Here is a 6,000-nt window from a genome sequence, read left to right as displayed (position 1 = left end):
AACATGCTAGAATGCTGTTTGCATGTAGTTTGTGTGTTGGTGTAAAAATTTTGCATGTGACCAATTTGCTGTTCTCCGTCTTTACAGCTTTGGAAGGGGTGGTCTGTAGGTCTGGTAGTCCCTTCTTGTCTCTGAAGGGGGGAAAAGAGGGAGGGTGGCCCTGCCTCTTTTGTTTCTTTTGTTGGAAAGGAGGCTGAAAAGACCAGCCAATCAGAGAGGGGTTCTGTGAGGAAGAAGTGGGGAGATAGAGAGATGAAGGCGTACCTTGAGGAGAGAGCGGAAAAGAGGAGGAGAGCGAAAGGAGGGTGAGAGTGTTTCTTCCGCTGTCTGTCAGTTGGAAAACAGCTGGTGTTTACTGCAGACTACTTTTCTGTCTCCTCAGTGGAAGGACAGGTGAGTGGGTGTGGCTGAAGAGGGAGTGTCCACCATCTGGAAGATAACCTCGAGCGTCCACGCTTTGCATCCAAATAACTTTGAAATAAACTTTGTTAAGTTGACATTCAATCAAGCATTTGTTAGAACATGTTGATTTTATTCTTCGAGATTTATGGGCAAATTTAGGGACAGGTTATCAGTGTGAAATTTTGTTCTTGCTGCATTGTTCTTTGCATTGCATAGCTGCAGTGGGACAGGTGGCCATTCTTCCTGGCTTATGATTTGAAATGAATAGACTTAGAAGCGTGCTTGAAATTGAATATCATTTACATGACGTCAGACAGCTATAGCTTTGGCTTTTGACTCCAGAGGCAACAATACAAGAGGCATCTGCTATGGTGACACTAGCAGCGTTTTTTTCCTCACTTCTTGAGAGTGTGTGTGTGGCTTTTCGCGGCACGCAGGCGAGCGTGAAAAGCTGCATTTTGAAATACCGACAGCTGACTGTTGCCAAGTGGCAACCATGAAAGCCCTTGGAGAACAGTGAGCGCTTAGTTTCCCTAGAAACGCCCTTTTTCTCAAGACAGCTCCCCCTAAATCGACTCACTCCCCCCCCCCCCCCCCCCCAACTCCCTTTAAACGTCCTTGGGGGAGGGACCCTCTGTCCTGGGAAAAAGGGGGTTGCTATGGAAAGCTAAAGACGAATCTTGGACAGGCGTGTTAAAAGTTCAGGACCTTGGCCGGCTGCTGCTGGACTCCACTCGTACAGAACAATGTTCCAGGGATGTCTGAAATGACCTTACCTAGCTTTAGGTATGCACTGTTCCAGGCTGAAAAGAAGCCATGACCTTTGAAGTAACACAGTGGGCATTAAAATGGTCTCATAAGCAGTGGTCATAGTGGGTTATGTAATCCCTCAGGAAAAGTAAAAACAAAAATGACAAAATCGGTAGTTTTAAAAAAAACCCCAGAATGTCCTAAATTTGGAATTTCCAATGTTAAAGGAGCTATATGTAAGAAATCTAAAGGAAATAGTCATAAAATCCTCCTAATATGTCACAGAGACTAAGGAATAATGTTCATATAACATACTGATCTCACCGACAACAATAGTATGGCCAGAATATTTGCATCTAAAAAAAATTTTTGCAGTCCACAAATCTTGTTTATGTTTTGAATTTGTGTTTTGGCCTGTTGCGCCACCCACCGCCGTCTACCAGTCACGCAGTCAGTAGAGTCTCAGCATCAGTTACAGTTACGACTGAGCTACAGCAGCACGGCAAGCAGCATTAGCAGTGTCCCAGCATGAGCAGCCAGCTTCTCCTCAGCTGTATCCCGGCAGCAGTGTTAGCAGCAGAGAAGCCGGACTTGCTCGAGCGGTCCGCTGGAAAACCGAAGATCAAGGACCATCGACGCAGCTGCCTGTGGGCAAACAAATCAGTCTCCAGCGTGCCGCTGTCCAGCAACCTCGAATCTGTAGGGGAGGGGGGGTGGACAAGACTCGTGGCAGTATTTTGAATTTGAGTGCAGTAACCGGTTTGGCCACATTCTTACATACAGCGCCTTTAAGCCTAGCAGGCATAATATTGGTTTATGGCTTTACATTGATTAAAATGATCAGACAAATTGCTTATTTTGTCAACTTCAAAACTTAAGATAAAGTATTCAATCTACTAGATGAAGTCAATCCCTTCAGTATGTTGAGTGTTGCATGTGGCCTAAAATGCCTGTTTTCACTGAAGCTTTTCTAAAACAAATTAGCTTTTCACTGTTTTAATGTGGATTTTTTGCAGTTGAATTTCAGGAGCAGGTGAAAATGACAAAAATAATGTATAATAAATGGGAGTTTTTTTGCATAATTCATCACAAATCAAAGGCATATTGTTCCAGTAAGTTTTAGATTTGTACACTAATGTTATCACTAACCACACATATTTAATCTGACTCCCCTTAGCCCCTTTTCAACTGCCTTTTCTACATGGGAATATCACACCATTATGATACCTCGCCATGCTGTACATATATATGTGTATGTATGTATATATATATATATATATATGTATATATATATATAGTTATAAGGTATGTACACAGAATGGGGGGACAGACTTTTCTTGCCTTTAAGCTGCAATGGGAGGTAGTAACAGTGCTGAAATGAAGACTGTATAAACGGGACAGTCTGCAGGACAGGACCATGGGCAGGACAGATGTGACATTTTGATGACATGAACAGTGGCAGAAAATGTCTGCAAATTGGGAAGACAGTGAGGTCTGGGAGCTTCTTACACTCTGAGCAGAGGACGAGATCAGCTGCCATATAACAGGGACAGTAAATTGTTATTGCCATGTTATGCCATTGTAATTGTTTACAAAATGCTGCCGAGGCTTAAGTTACATGTCAAACTAGAAGCTGCTGCTGTTGTTTTACATGTCACGCTCGTCATGCCTCTTTTGATTCCACAATGCCAGGATGCTGTTTGTAATCACACACTGGAGTGTAATGATGCCGCCGTCATAGGTTCTGTGTAAAAATGCAAAGGTGGAATGAAAAGGGACTTTTTAGCAGCCCTATAATGCGATCTCTGTGTTAAAATTGCTCTTGATTATTTCAGCACTTGCAGAAGATGTGGATGCTGCAGCTTCTGTCATGGTAATCTGTCTTATCTGTTGTCCATTTGTTTTAGTAATTGTGTTTTGCAGTAGACAAGGGTTTGTCTTCTATCACAATGTTACAAACAGTGCAAAACAGTTTACCTGCTTTCATGCGAAGCATCAGAGGTTTGCTTTGTGGCGTCTTTAGCAGTAATATTTGTTGGTAAGTGTGAGACACCTTTGTGTCGCACGTTTGCATCTTCACACTCAGAAATAAGTAAGTGAGTTTGGTGACATTTTTGCAGGGGACTGCTATGATTGGTAAAACTCATGGAAAACCATGATGACTGGTCAAATTAGCAGACAAGTTGCAGTGTTTGGACAAAGTTGCATGGTGGCGCTGAACTGACAGGGATTGGTTGAATTTGCGTTACTTGTTGCTATCGTCACATGGCAACATCCTGGAAGGGCTGATACGATGCTGTAGCCTGGAAATCCAGACTCAAATCTAGAAAGATTTTGAGTCTGGCCCTCACCGATACACCCTTCTTACCCAAAGGGCGGCACTAACTGAGGCATATTAAATGCTGCTGCATGCAATTGGATAGCATGATGGCCAATCAGAGCAAAAAACAAGGTGACGTATTCATTGCAGTAAGCCCTATTGGTTTGCCGACCAGTGGGGCTAACTGATATGCTTTTGCTGTATCCCGTTGGCAAAACAGCACAAATGTCCTCCCTGGAAGTGAAGGCTTCTAGGGCAGTCTTCTGTTCCTTTCTCAAGGAAAAAGATAAGTGTAGTTGGCTTAGCGTTTCTTCCAAAGCTAAATTAAATGGACGTGGTCCTTAGGCAGCTGTCATCTTGGCTGTTTACTTTTCGACTCCTACGGCACAGCACTGTCCTCCTCATGTTACGCCCGCCCAGAGCCCGCCTCTGTCAAATAGACTGATCTGATTGGTCCGATGGCGATTCAGTGGGCTCTGCTCGTCGGGACCAGATCCCCGCCCCTAACAAATTTGGATTTGCTAGGGGCGGGGTATCTGGATTTCCAGGTTAACGATGCTGCTGAATGCTCTGGAAAATGTTAGTGAGTGAAGCTTACCTGCTAAAGTGAAAGTATTCAATTTGCAGCGTAATGAAACGAAGAAAAGCAGCACGTCTTCACGTCTGAAAAGCCAGTAGAAGTTTGGTATTTCTAACTCAATAAATGGCTTACAAAATGATCAAATTGTTTTTATAACTTCTTGCTATCATTGCTGTTTTTCTGTGATGGCTACAGTGGCTACTGGTAACCTCATGTTATACTGATAAAGTGCTGCTTATTTGTCATTTACAGACAGTAGACATATTGCCTCAGGAGAGCAGTATTTTACAACCTGCCTATCATGTGTCTTTTTACTATGACACTTCCTGTTGGTTCACACTCCCACTGGGGTCAGGGGTCACAGGGCTTTGTTGAGCTTGCACCGACACAATACTCCCTCAACAGTACTTTACTGCCCACTGAAGCTTCTAACAACACAGAGGTGCTCAGACTCATGTTGAAATGTTAGTATGAATATGTGACTGCATCTGTATGTTTGTGCATTTGTGTGTGAATGTGAAAGCACTGTGAGCCCACAGTGTTTCCTGGCAACCTTTGCCACTTGCTGGTAAGCTGAGCTGTGGCACAGTGTCGCAGTATACGGGCTGCACTTTTACCCCACTGGGTTGGATTTACAAGGCTTTGATTTAGACATTCCTTAAGCCGATCTGAAATTTTGGTTCCATTCCTCGTTTACTGTACTGTAATCCTGGTGAATAAAACCAGAACCACACCGTGCCACTAACTCAGTCCAGAGTATGTGCTGTTTATCTGCACACAGCGCTGGGCTTGTGGCAGGGTGAAAGTTGTAATGTAATAGCTTACAACATACTAGACCTGTGTGTGTATAGCAATGAGCCCCTGAGGCAGCTTTTATAAATAACACTCTCTTCATGTTATTAATGGAGAGCTTAAAGTTTTTTTCTTGCTTACTAGGAATAATCTTTTCCACCCGCTCCACCTCAACAGCTTTAATCTGGCTGCAAATGAACCAGGCCTCTGTTTCCAGGGTTATGGAGCACTCTGAGGGTGGGGGGTTGTGAGTGTGTGTGTTGGTGTGTTGTTTGCCCCGCCTCTTAAGTTCATGTAACTCAGCAGTTCAGTTCTGAGATTTGTAGTTGTTCCATGAGTGATACACAAGATAATGTGGATGTTGGATGGAAAAAAATATAATGACAGTTACTCTTTAAATCCAGCATTATAATGGATTACACCACACTGGTAAAAGTTTAGTTGGATGACACAAAGGACAGTTATCTCTGTTCTCATCTTTGTCACCACAGGGCTGTAATGGCAGAGAGATGAGCTCTTAGCAGTTAGCAGCTAACTCCAAGAAGAACAGCGGCTGTAAACGTCCCCATTTGCGGACCTCATTTGAGGTCCATGAGCTCCTTACCCCCCAAGCAGAGGACGAGATCAGCTGCCATATAAGAAGGATGGTAAATTATTGTTATTTACATGTTTTGACTAGGTCCAAAAGTCACTTGTCCGGGTAAGATGACAACAGTCTACTTTTGTTCATTTTGTTTGCAAATTCAGAAATTGGTTGAAAGCTAGGGGTGGAGGAAAAAAAAAAATCAAAGCAACATAGTATCGCAATATTATGTGTGGCAGTATCCTATCGATATACAGACCCTAAGTATCGATTTTGTTCTTATATAAATTATTAATATTATATATACAATTTAAACTTTTGGTAGTGTATTAGAATAATAATAAATCATTTGCTTTTTTTTTCAACCCACTAGATACAGTTTGCAAAAATGAATGAAGTGAGATGACCAGACTGTAAACTTAAACATTTTAGATAAAATAGATATTGACAAAGTTTTCCTGTGACGACATAATCCATAGTAAAAAAAAAAGGTAGGTAATTGCAATTTACGTTGTTGCATTACTCAGCCTATTGCAACACTTTAAGCACCACTATAATATTGTATTTTTACCT

The 6,000-nt window shown here is 42.4% G+C and overlaps 1 protein-coding gene across 1 annotated transcript in view; it reads left to right on the top strand.

The window, feature by feature from the left end:
- The first annotated feature begins 227 nt into the window (after nucleotides 1–227).
- Nucleotides 228–6,000, top strand: part of plxnb1b (plexin b1b) — a 160,370-nt gene continuing 154,597 nt past the window's right edge. Inside the window, exon 1 of the mRNA XM_033626645.2 lies at nucleotides 228–393. The gene's annotated coding sequence lies outside the window, so the exon portion shown is untranslated. The remainder of the gene's footprint in view (nucleotides 394–6,000) is intronic.

This window comes from Epinephelus lanceolatus, chromosome 1 (assembly GCF_041903045.1).
Source record: "Epinephelus lanceolatus isolate andai-2023 chromosome 1, ASM4190304v1, whole genome shotgun sequence".
NCBI lineage: Eukaryota > Metazoa > Chordata > Actinopteri > Perciformes > Serranidae > Epinephelus > Epinephelus lanceolatus.
The sequence above is the reverse complement of the archived record's forward strand: the minus strand, read 5'-3'. Positions and strand labels throughout refer to the sequence as shown.